Consider the following 12,977-nt stretch of genomic DNA (forward strand, 5'->3'; position numbering starts at 1 on the left):
GGTTTGACCATGTAGACTCGCAGTGGTGCCCCGAGTGCTCAGATGCGGAGGAATCCGCAGAGCATGTGGTTTTCATATGGCCTCGCTTCGAGCAAGCGAGGATCGATATGACGGCGGTATGCGGATCGGACACCATCCCGGAAAACTTGGTTCGTAGAATGTGCGCGCACGTGGCCATTTGGAGAGCAGTCAGCGCGATTGCTTCCCGGATAGTCCAAGCACTACAAAGAACCAATAGCCGTGGTGACTATTGAAGTGCCGGAGGCTATTTTCTTGTCTCTTGGTAGTTAACCAAATCTATGAATAGTGTGTATCCCTGAAGTAATGTCTAATGATAATTCCAGGGAGCATACAATATTAGGGTTGGTGACTGGGGGTTTTAGTGGGTCGGGTCTAGCAAACTTAAATCCACTCCCTGAGTCTTTTTGTTGTGGAATTAGACTACTACGTCCATTATTTAGAACTTTTGTAGTCCTCCCTGAGTTATCGTCCCTTGAACCGGGACCATGCCCAGGGGCTGAAAACTGAATTTTTAACGTTTCGAAAACTTTCCTGTTAGTTTTGGTTCAGAGTTTGGCCTTTGTAGCTATTTAGTGAGACAATAGCGCCATGATAAAAAAGACGCACCCTTTATTTTATACCTAAAAATTGTTAATTGCTTCTAAAATAAACTGTAGAAATTTTTACTATTTTATGAAGCAGTGCTAGTGAAAAAATATTGTCACTCGTGCGCAAATTTTAATGAATTCAACAATGTTTTGCTCGGTTTATTTGTTGTGAATATTCTATTTCCGTTCCTTTTTTCGAAAGCAACTTCCGGTTCAAATTGAACAAAGTTCACATCTAAATTTAACTCAATTCTAATAGTAAATGAATTATGTTTTACTTAGATGCTTTTGATTCGAGTATGATTCCTAACATATTATGTTCCCAGCTGATAAGCCGGAACATCCCGAGAGGTTTATTAGTATCCCTACAAAAATAAACTTGAAAAGCAAAAGTCTTCAAAGGATTAGAAAAATTTTTTAAACGCTTCAACCGACAGTTTGTTAAGTACTTAATACAACAGCTTGCTGGCAATAACTGAGAGGATCGCTCATCAACTCTGGATAGCATCCGTTTTCCCCATTTTATGACACCTGTCGCTGGTCTGACGGTCTCTTATCTTGAAATATCACCTGTCAGATGGATCTTGAAAATTATTTCATTTTCCCCGATACCATCTTAACCACGGGTACCCTTCCCATTACGGGGTCCGTCCAACGAAAGGTCGCTAAAAGGAGTAAATTATTTGTCAATTAGTGTGAAATTTATGATAATTTATGCATTATAAATTATACAAACCATGCCCACAAGACAAACATGCGTGCTTCCCTCGTGGTTCGGTCGCAGTATGAAAATGTAATAATTTGCAACCGTTTACAAATCACTGCCGATCTAGTGCATCGGAAAGATTGCAAGGAATTTCGAAGGAAACCGTTGCTTCACTAGATTAATGGCTGTTCTTGTCCCAGTTTTCAACCCAGTGCAGCAATTAGTCCGATAATGGCAGCACCAATGAATCCATCCGAACCCCTCGATCTCAATAATAAACAATCTTAAAATCCAATTCAAGTTGCAATCAATTTCGGTTACTTTCGCGCTGGAGCGCAGCAGTACCCGTGTCCCCACTGCACTGATTGGCTTTTTCTGCTGCTTGCCGCAACCGAAATGAAGCGCGTTTGATGCCGCCGTCCTTGCCGTGAAAGTGCGCTGAAACGGACTGCGCGCCGCCAGCAGCCCTGCACGGTAGGCAAGAATTCCTTTGCAGCGAAGTGCACCTCACACTCGAGCCGGAGGAGCACAAAAACGCGGGTAAAATTAAATGTCGAGTGATGAGCCACTTAGGTTCTATAGGGCACTCCAGGGGACGCGCAAGTGGATATTGCTTTATGGATTCATGTATGAACAAAAAAAAATGTTTTGAAGAGGGTTTTGCGATTGCATTGCCCTGATAAGAAATTTATTGCTTTTTTTATTTTAGTGGTTGGTATCGGACGAGTGAATTCGGCCAGTGAATGTTGTTATAACTACCTGTTGCTAGACACCGATCGGTCTGAATACGCAGCATTTTGGTGAATTGTTCAAACGGTATATTGTGAGTTTGGTACGAAATACACTTCCGTTTTAAATCATTTGTCCAAGTGCGAATGATCAGATATGATATAGGTATCTTGAATACAATCCTGAAATGATTTCAGTTCAAACCCCAATTGCACCTATTAGCCACGTGTAGCTCTAAAACTGATGAAAACTCAACGCTCGCTTTTCAACAACCAACAAACCGGAATCGGCAACTTTATTGCCATTTAAAAATCACAATAATAAAAAAAAATGACACAATTTGGCAAACCGGTAAGTACTCTTCAAAGTTCAATCGAACAGCTCTCGGGACCTGCGCATTCCACATGATGATTTGGCAAAAAATTATGAACTCGTGTTTGCCGGAGAAGGTGTGTAATCAATCACCACCGAGCCAATTAAAGCGTCACCAATATGGACAGCTGACGAATCGTGCCGTGATGGTGGAATAAGTTAGAGAACACTTTTTTTTCGTTAGTTTGAAGATGAACTGTACGTGCAACGTATGGCGGAACAGATCAAAGCGTGGCGCCGCGTTTGTCGTGTGTCGTTAGATGGGTAGTTACTTCGACAGCTCGGTTTGAGATGATGATGTGCGAGGCAGTTGACAGATCATTGCTTACATACGTGTCATCTTTGACTTTGAAGGAATTGATGAACTATTTCTGATTAAATCGGAACAGAATACGATTGCTACGATTCATTATTGCAATTGTTTGAGATAATATTTTAATAACCTATAATATATTTTTGTGCGAAAACAATTACTTTGATGTACTATGAAATGTAAAAAACAACACACTGTTGTTCTACTTCTACATTTGAAGAATCTCGTTAGTAGATCTGTTGTGGTATGTTTCACCTTATTTTGAGTGTATACTACAGGCACAGACTACCAGACGTGCCACTCCATCCACAATCGCCACAAAAAAAACGATCGTTTCGAATTTCCAATCGAAAAACAGTCGCCACGCGATAACGTCGTCTGGGACGCTGTAAGGTAATCTCATACATATTTTGTGGTTCCCAATGTGACACATGCACGTACGCTAGCGCTGATGTCAAAATACAAGACGCAGCGCGAACACGGCAGCAGATGGTGCTAGTGTTACTGACGCAAAGTACTGGTATGATCCGAACGATGATTTTATTGAAAATTTGTGCGAAGTGTTATGTCTGTTAGTCTGTGCTACAGGTATAGCCGAATTTAGGGGACCATGGCCCCGGTCCCCCGCATATTAGGGACCCTCACAATAGTTAATCTCTTATGGTTCATGACAAAATACAAAAAAATGAAAAAGCAACACAATTCGTGACACTTTTAAATAATTGGAATTTCATAAACTTACACAATCCTTTGCTTACCCTCCCTTCTATCTATATTTTGCATGACATATTCCTTTATTAAAATTTCGACTACTAAAAGGTGACCCCACAACGTACTTAGCCGCCGGGGCCCCACAATCCTGAATCCGGCCCTGGCTACAGGGCATATCATTTTTGGTTGTGCTTTAAACGGTGAGTTGGCAACCTGGAAGGAGCGTCAAACCTTAGATTATTGAAACATAGATATCCAACTCAACCAACAATACGGGCAACAAAAATGTGGCGCCCCTTCGAGTATGATGGCGGTTGGGTGAACTACATTTAATGAGCACACACAGAAAAATATTAAGGTAATTGCTATCTTTTTAGGCTTGGTCAGATTTGTGCGGTGTTTGTAACACTAATCTATATGGTCTAGATCTATATGGTCTAGATAATAACAATAATTTATTACAACAGGACTATAATAAATGTCAATGTATGAGATGACCATGATATGAATTATTTATTTTGAAGATAGTATGACTAATCGTTCATAGTCGTTTCAACAATATGTTTTTAAGCATAACCAAAGATGACTAGTACACAATACGTTACTCTTGCAGTATGCAGCGTGAACGAAAATTGAACTAATTTGTGGTGAAAGGTGAAGCATGTTTTTCAATATCATTGTATGGTCCTGTCATCTAATTTTCAATATCCTTATACGGTATTGCCACTTTGTTTTCGTTTTCATCTAGCGGATTGAGCATGATAAATCGATTTTGCTAATAATCACAGTTTTAAGGTCATCAGATGGCACCGTTATAAAGGTGTTGCTAGCAAAATGTATGAAGTCAGGTATCTTGCTCTAGTCATCATTAGCATAACTCATTTGTTGTTTGTACCAATTTTAATAGTCGATTGAGAACCACTATACAGCTTTAATCCCTTTGCGGAACTGGTTGGGTTAATAATTCTGCCTCAGCCGTCAAATAATGCTGTAGGATGTTCTCCTATTCGGTTTGTAGCTTCCGTTGCAGATTATTGTTTGTGATCTCATTCATTATCAATTGCACTATTCCTTGCTTGAATGTTTAAATCGATTTATTAATATTTGCAAAGAACTGAGAAAATCAAATTTGGAAATTTCACTCATCCTTTTAAGTTCTATTTAAAAACGATACAATATTTATTTTGGTGAATACCGCTAAACGCTATTTTTAACTAAGGTTTTACATTACTGTGTTGAAAATCGTTGTTATATACGTCTCTTAATATCCTCAAAATTAATTTACAACGAGTAGCAAAGCATAGCATAACTTATTTCGTCAAAATTCATGAATGTCAAGTACAACATAAACAATGTTAAAATAATTTAAGTGAATGTGAAGCTTTGTTTTTTTTTCTTTTTGTCACCTTCAACAATTCGATGAGAGTATCTATGAGATTTTTACATTTTGTGACTCATGGTAATTTGTAAAATTACGCGAGGTTTCTTTGCATTGTTGTTGTAATAAATTGAGATTGCAAATCATCTAGATTATATTGTAAAGTCGATTGAAAACCGCCGTACAAATCTGATTGAAAGTAACATGATATTTTTCTGGGTGTGAGAATCTGGTCAAGCTCACCACCAGAGATGCCAGATATACAGACAAATCTGTATTATACAGAATTTCTGTGTTGCGATACAGACACGCATAAGCCTACAGATTTTATACAGACATTTAGTATAATACAGATATTACACAGATATCTGATATTCTACATAATGGTTTTACCAGTATACACAAAAAAACGAACACAAAAACCAAGAGTCACTGTAGCCGTTGCTGGAAAAAGTGAACTAGGAACTGAACACTTTGCTGAACATATTAATCTTGCGTTTTTGAGAGTGAAATCATGACAACGGGAATCGAGTCAGGCTATCGGGGTTTTTATCGGCCCCGTGGGCACTAATCTGCCTGTTTCGCCCCCAGTAACAAACAGCTGATTGTCTCGATCGATTGCCATGCAGGTTATATTGGTGAAAAGACCGTTTGTTCTATTCGGAGCAATATCCAACGTTGAAGAATTGCTTAAAATGTCCCAAACCTTGAAGGTACTATTTTTATAACCGCGCGACTTCTGCCATCATGTGTCAGTTTAGCTACATTACGACGAACGACGATTTTTATCACGGGAAAGACTCTTACTTCTATGTGTTACTTAGATTTAAAAGATAAATTAGTTATCGATTAATCGACCAACTATGATAGACTCGAAAAAGAACAATCAAAACAAGCAATAAAACAAAACAATCTGACAGGTCGACAAATAATTAGGTATCAATGTATCGGTAACTTTTTTTCGCAGTGGTATACAGACTTATACAGACATTTTTATGGATTATACAGACTTGCCAAAAAAAAGTCTGGCATCTCTGCTCACCACTGAAATGATAAGGAGTACCATGATATTTTTCCGAGTGGATATGCTTTAGTTCACCCAACGGCCTACAGATGGCAAGTTCATAGTGTTGCCTTGAGATTATATGCAGCGAAGCCCAACTTGGATATCTATGTCTCTTTAGTCTATGGTCAAACTTAACTCCGGCCTCCCAAGTTTTTATCTTACGCCTCTAAGAATCATGCGCTCACATGGGATTGTCAGCTTAAATAGGAACACAACTGGTTGGCGTTACGAGGGTAGTGGGTAATATTATCCTACAATAGCTAAGTAAAAAGGTGCGACGCGATCATTGGCCCGGAATCCATCCTTCGGCGGTAGGATAAGTATTTTGGGAGGTGAGGCCAACAACAGCGTCTATTCTCCTTGTTAGAAGCGACTGATCCTAATGTCAGCGTAGGACTCTAAACAGAGCCGACTAGGGATGGGAATCGGCAGCGACGGTATCGATATTTGGTATCGCGATATATTGGAATGATCCGACAAAAAATAGCAAATATATTTTCGTAAAAGTATCGATACTTCGATATTATCGCAATATCGAAACGGGTGAAGTGAGAAACGAAAAAAATGAACGACACCGTGAATCTGATAGCTTGGCTTGTGAGTAAGATGCAATCAAAACAAAGACGAGCTGAAGCTACCGATGGACATTTGATCGTTCGACGGAAGATATTTCAATCATTTAACACAAAACACCGATCAAAATTTTAATTTGTCAGTCCCCTCCGTGGAAATAATTACAAAGGCTGTGATTAGTTTAAAAAGTTACAGCTGATTTATAACGGAAGAGTGTGGTTGAAAGTGCAGCGCTAGATTCATAGCATTATTACGGAAACTACGATTGTTGTTTTTCTAAACATAAACCTAATCATCAACTGCATTTAGAAGGCCAAGTTCTTGGCGAAATTGATAAGTATGTAAGCGATGAATGTAAGAACATTATACTTTAAAATTGTTTTACTTTTTTCCGAGTTTAAGCTGTTGATGTTTAGTCATTCACTTTAGGAGTCAAGGGAAAATCCAGCTTAAAAACTTGCAGAGTTTGTTTTGGAGGCTTCGAAAATTGTCGCATCAATCCGCGGTTACCCTTGCTACCGAAATTTAAAGCATGCCCTCTCGGCAAACGACAAACGAAACTTCGCATAGAACTGTCAAGATTTGTGTGTCGACGATGGCAAAAGATATCCGTCTCAGTTTCTGCTTGTCTTCGCATAAATTCATTCGATATTTTTAAATGTCGATAGCCAATAATATCGTTTGATGAAATATCGGTGCTTAGTGCTTGATATGACGAAAGAAAAGTACCGATGTTTACGGTATCGACAAAGTATCGTACATCCCTAGAGCCGACAAGTTGATCCCCCGGTGAGACATGGGCAAGGCCCAACATGTTACCTGTATGGAGCTGCAAATTGTCCCGTTTCCGGAATGCTATAGGATAATCCACGATGAGCGATATCTATCACGTATCTTTGAAGTCGTAGCGCTGTAGAAACTTTGTTGGACAGGACAGAAGGTATGGAAAAGCGTAGCCGGTTTCATAGTATTGGGCAAGATGCGCTTACGTTTGATGGGGTAGCAGCTGATCAACGCGAGGATGTGCAAGTTGAAATCCCAGTTCTTCAGCTACAGCATCATCAACATGCACTGTCCACATGAAGGAAGACCCGACGATACCTGCCTGCGATGGACATGAAAGTCGTCATCGAGGACATGAAGCCTTACGTAGGAGAGCACAGTACAAGCCGTCAACTGGGTCAGATAGCCTGCACGCCGAGTCTAATGAAGCTTTGTAGCCCTCCGTGGTATGGCGGCCGAAGTTCTTTCTTCCCCCGTAAAGATCACCCGACCAACCGACAGAGAATATTTGATGCGCCATAGGTACCCTTGCGGTAGCGTTATTAGGTAGAGGGGCTTAGGATCCTAGAAACTGTTGGTTTCTCGGCGAATGCTAATTGTCAGCCGGGCAGAAGAACGCAGCGCGGGCGACACTGTACATTTTCCAAAGCACCAACAAGAAAACTGAGATTAAGTAGCGATGGAAGAGCTGTGTTAAGCTAGCGATACTCGAAAGATCAACGAAAAGCTGTACAGCTCCCGTAAAAACTACGTACCGCAACCGATATGTGCAGAAGCTTGGTCGGCAACCTTCTTATGGACGAAAAAGAAGGATAGCCGGCTGAAAAACAACAAAGCTACAGCAATGGATCAACTTTTCAGCGAGCTGTTGAAATATGGTGAACGGTGCACTAGGTCATTGCCAAGAAGAAGGACGAGTACCAGAGGAGTGGATGGAAGGTATCGTGTGCCTAATCTACAAAAAGAGGGGCCAGCTGGAGTGCTGTAATAACTCGGTAATCACTCTACTGAACGTCGCTTTACCCGTACTTTCCCAAATACTTCGCCGTCAACTGTCACCATTGACGAAGCAGTTCTTGGTGCATTACCACCAGAGCAACGAACGAACGCGATTGGTCAAAGCGACGATGAATTGAGTGATGTGTTCAGGTCTGGTTCGAGTATCGGAAGCACTCTCGAGTCCCTTCGGAATCCGAGAGATTTACGGCAAGATGTTGGTCTCTCGTGCCTACTGTTCAATATTGTTCTGGAAGGTGTGATAAGAAGAGTGGGGATTCACACGAGTGTCACGATATTCCAAAAGTCCTTTCGATTTTGTGACTTCACCAATTATATTGACATCGTGTCTCGGACCTTTGTGAAGAAAATGACTACGTACATCAGACTGAAGGCCAAAGCCAAACGGATTGGACTGGTAATTAATTCATCGAAGACGAAGTGCACGAAAGGAAGAGGTTCAAAATAAGATTGTGCTAACTTCCTATCGAGTTCAGATTGATAGTGATGGAATTCGTGGCTCACTGATAACCACCGATAACGATACAAGGAGATAAATTCATCGGCGCATTATGATATGAAATCACGACTGCTTTCGTCTCCGGAGGATGCTGCGATCGAGAAGAAATCGCCACCGGACGCTGATTAGATTGGTAATCCTTAACGGTTATGGATGTGGACTATGCTTGTGGAGAACTTACATGCCCTCGTTGACTTCGAGGGGTTGGGAGCCGCTCGGGGAGCCATCTATCGTCCACGCCGCAAAAATTGGCAGGTTGCGTACGGCTGGTCATTTCGTAATAATTCGTTAGGGTGTCGGACGACAGCTCGGTAAAGATGGTTCTTAAAATGAATATGTCAGAGACGGGACGGAGAGGTGCACAGCGGGCAAGTTGGATTGCTCAGGTGTAAGACGACCTACGGACCCTGCGCAGACTGCGGAGCTGGCGAATTGCAGCCATGGACCGAGTGAAGTGGAAACGACTTTTATGTACGCGCACACAACAGCTTGGGACTGTTTGGTAAGGTTAGCCTTAGTCTATGTGTATTGGTCATATAACTATTGTTGAGCTGATGTTTAATTCAGATTGCACGAGTATCCCAACCAGGAAGTCAAATAAACTAGTGGGATTCTCTTTCCAACCAAATATCGGAAGGAATTGGAAATTATTTACCGAGAATATGTGACGTGAGATTTTCGTATATAACATCTTGGAAAACTGTGGTTTAGAGTCGCAAACCAAAATATTAATTTTTTCCTGGAGTAGTTAGAAGGGAACATTGTTTAGCGTATATTTGTATATCATCCAAATACTCAACTTTGTAGAAGACACAGAAATGATGGCTACAGCTAAGACCGAGGTATTGCCAAAAATGTAAAAAAAGCCACAAAGGTTGTATGTAAAGCCACGACCGCAAGGTTGACGTAGAACTACATAAGGTTGTTTGTTGCATTACTTGTATTGAATATGTTTAAAATGTTGTGCAAAAGTGCAATGCAAACAAGTAGCAACAGTCAAAGTGTATGCAGATTAAAATAACATTTTACTGTTAATTCTAGCGCAAAACGAGAAAATATTAAGTCTTCAATAATTTGTTTGTTGTCCTTCTAAGGACTGAGTTGTTCAATTTCATATGGGATATAATGTTGATTGCATCAGTGTCCTACTCCGACAAAGGAAATTAGAGCGTTTTTCTGATAACCCAGTTGAAAGCTGTTTTTACACTGAAAATTTGACGGCTAATATACTTTGAAAGTCGGCATTCCACAACGTTTGCATGTTGTCAAATTACGGCAACTTTTCATCAGAGGAAGTGCCGGCTAATGTACCTTCTACTGATGCTACTCGCTACTGCACAACAGCGACTTTCACTAGAGTAAGTGCCGCTGCACCAGCTGCCCCAAATATCGCTGATGATATCACTGCTGCTGCTGTTAAGTAGAGATGGTCGGGTTTCGGGTTTTCAAACCTGAAACCCGAGCCCGACCCGTACCCGACGGGTTAAATGTCGGGTTCAGGTCGGGATTGGGTATGAAAACCCGAAACCCGACTATAAAATCTATGAAATCTCGGGTTCGTGTTTCATAATTTCCGGTTCGGGTCGGGTTCGGGTTTCAAAGAAATAAAATTTTCGAGTTCGGGTCGGGTTCGGGTTTGAACGAAAGAAAAAGTTTCGGGTTCGGGTCGACCTCGAGTTTCGGCCGAAAAAAAATTCGGGTTCGGGTCGGGAACGGGTTCGAAAACCATCAAACCCGACCATCTCTACTCTACTCTTATGCATACCAAATAGCATATTTCAAATTACTTGGTCTATAATTCTGTCGACCGTGCTTGGGAAGCAATCATATAACGACCAATCAGAGGTCGAACTTTGACAAGGCTTGACGATTCTCAATAGTACAATAGTTTGAACAATAAAACTGCAATTTTCCGCATTTGGGAGGAATCTTAGAAGATTTTCCAATCTATTGCTGCAAGAACTAAGCAAATTTATCGAAAGCTAATCGATTTATTAGGATTTGAAATTGGACATATTTTTCACTTTTTCGAGTTTTAGATTTTCATTTTACATCCCTATGTAGCCGAGTATGAAGCCGAACTTCCTGAGAGACGTAGTTCTACGTCAAAATATTTTTTTGTGTATTGTAGATACCAGTAAGGCAAAAACCAGCAGACGAAACCTGAATAGGATGAATTAATATTATAATCACTCTATGAAATTGTTTGAAACATTTTTCTCTTTCTGTAGCTACGTTGTCTGATGTGCAGTTCAAAATGACATATTTTTTCACATTTTAACTCGGTTTGTGTAGAAGCTATCTTTTTTGTGTCTTCTACAAAGTTTTGTGCTTGGGTGATTTACAAATATATGCCGAACATTATTGCCTACCAAATTCTGCAGTTTTTTATATAAAAAATATATTTTCGGACTAGTATGCAACGTGATATCTCCAAAACAAGAGGAGTTATAAGAGAAACGTCTTAGGGAAAGCTTTTTGTGATGACATTATCTACAACTTTGGCGAAGACACCATTTCTCTAATGTACCAGACTAAAAAGTTAGATTTTGCAGAGCCACTAGCGTAGAGAGTAAACTAAAAAGTTCACAATTGTGAGCTTATTTTTTGAGAATAACTCGGTTTGTATAGAAGCTCTTATTTTGTGTCTTCTACAAAGATGTGTGTTTTAATGATATAGAAATATATACTGAACATTATGGTCTTTTAAAGCTACATTTTTTTGAATAAAAAAAATCGAATGTTAAGTGCTAGGCTGATATGAAACGGTATATCTCGAAAACAAAAAAAGTTAGAAAACAAGTGTCTTCAGCAAAGTTCGAAATTTATAAGTTTGCTAAAGACACAGGTTTCGAAACAAAACTGATTGTCATTCTCAGAGGCTCTTAAGATAGTGGTTTAGAACTGTCGGCGTGAAAGATTACTAAACCCCGCTGCACTACAAATATCGAAACGTATGTCAGACATCTGGTGGAGTACTTCTAATAACTCCCCGTATTTTTTTAGTAAAGGCCCCGTTTTTTTGTTAGTTTTTGCGGTTTACCTAGAGTGTTGAGTTTATCATAATATTGCCCATAAACTCTTGCAATAAATGATGGCAAGTTTTATCTAATGAACTTTCAATGTCTAGAAAAATAAATAAAAAAATTGTTTTGTTTCTCTAGCGCTCTCTTGATTGATTGATTGATTGATTTTTATTATAGAGCCTTTAACCTGAGGGGTCATTCAGCTCTAAGTCTAGCGCTCTCGATTTTTCTTACCAACAAATGAAACTCATCTATTAATTGCAAATTCGTTTGTTTTGATAAGAAAATTTCAAATTAGTCAATTTAGATTTAAATTGAGATGTATCATCGGGCTTTTCGGTCGATATTATTTGCAGTATCAATCACCAATGTTATCTTCAACTTATTGAATATTTTACAGGCAAATATTTGAACCTATATTCGAACCATAATTTGCTGGTGAGAGTCGATGGTAGGAGCTCGATGATCTTTCCTCAGTTTACCCACTTCTTTTTAGAGGACTGCTTTGCATTCTAGCCAAAGTAATTGTAACATTTTTAACTCTTTCACATGTTTCTCGTCGGTTTCTATACTCCACTCTTTACTTAAAAATGCTTTCAATAAGAAACACCTTTTTTTCAACGGCGTGCAGTTTCCATACGATTGACATATTTTTTCGAAGCTTCATTATTACACATTGTTAGCACGCACGTTGATTTTGTTTTCAATAATTTCATGAACGATGAAATCGTTGTAATGAAGTTGATTTTCCCCGTTACACGAAAATAAGTACAAGAGGTCGCCAATTCCTGGAAAATGGAATTTTTTATGCACTATTGGGGTAAGAGGTCTAAACCAAGAAAAAAACCTAGTGCAGCATATACAAAAATGAGAAGAGGGGTTAAGGATAATTTCAAATGACATCTAAACGTTTCAAATCGCGAAAAAAAAGTACTGTACGTGCAAGGCGCAAATCATTCCCAAATAGTCATTGTACTAGTACTCTAATGAACTGGATTTTTTGAGCTGTTAGAAATTCGAACAAATTGAGTTTTTCTCAATTCTGAGACATTCAATGAATCAATGAAATGTTGGAATGCGAAAACTTTCAAAGTCCACAAATTGTCCAAGCGTCATCGGTATTACCAGCTTGAGAAGAATGCAAATCTCATAAATTAAACGAGTTTAAGCTCCCTTGATGGTGGCGTGTTACCAGT

The 12,977-nt window shown here is 39.6% G+C and overlaps 1 protein-coding gene across 9 annotated transcripts in view; it reads right to left on the minus strand.

The window, feature by feature from the left end:
- LOC129718844 (monocarboxylate transporter 12-like) overlaps nt 1-12,977 on the minus strand; it is a 473,704-nt gene that overhangs the window by 251,760 nt on the left and 208,967 nt on the right. The window lies entirely within an intron of this gene.

Source organism: Wyeomyia smithii, chromosome 1 (assembly GCF_029784165.1).
Source record: "Wyeomyia smithii strain HCP4-BCI-WySm-NY-G18 chromosome 1, ASM2978416v1, whole genome shotgun sequence".
Lineage (NCBI taxonomy): Eukaryota > Metazoa > Arthropoda > Insecta > Diptera > Culicidae > Wyeomyia > Wyeomyia smithii.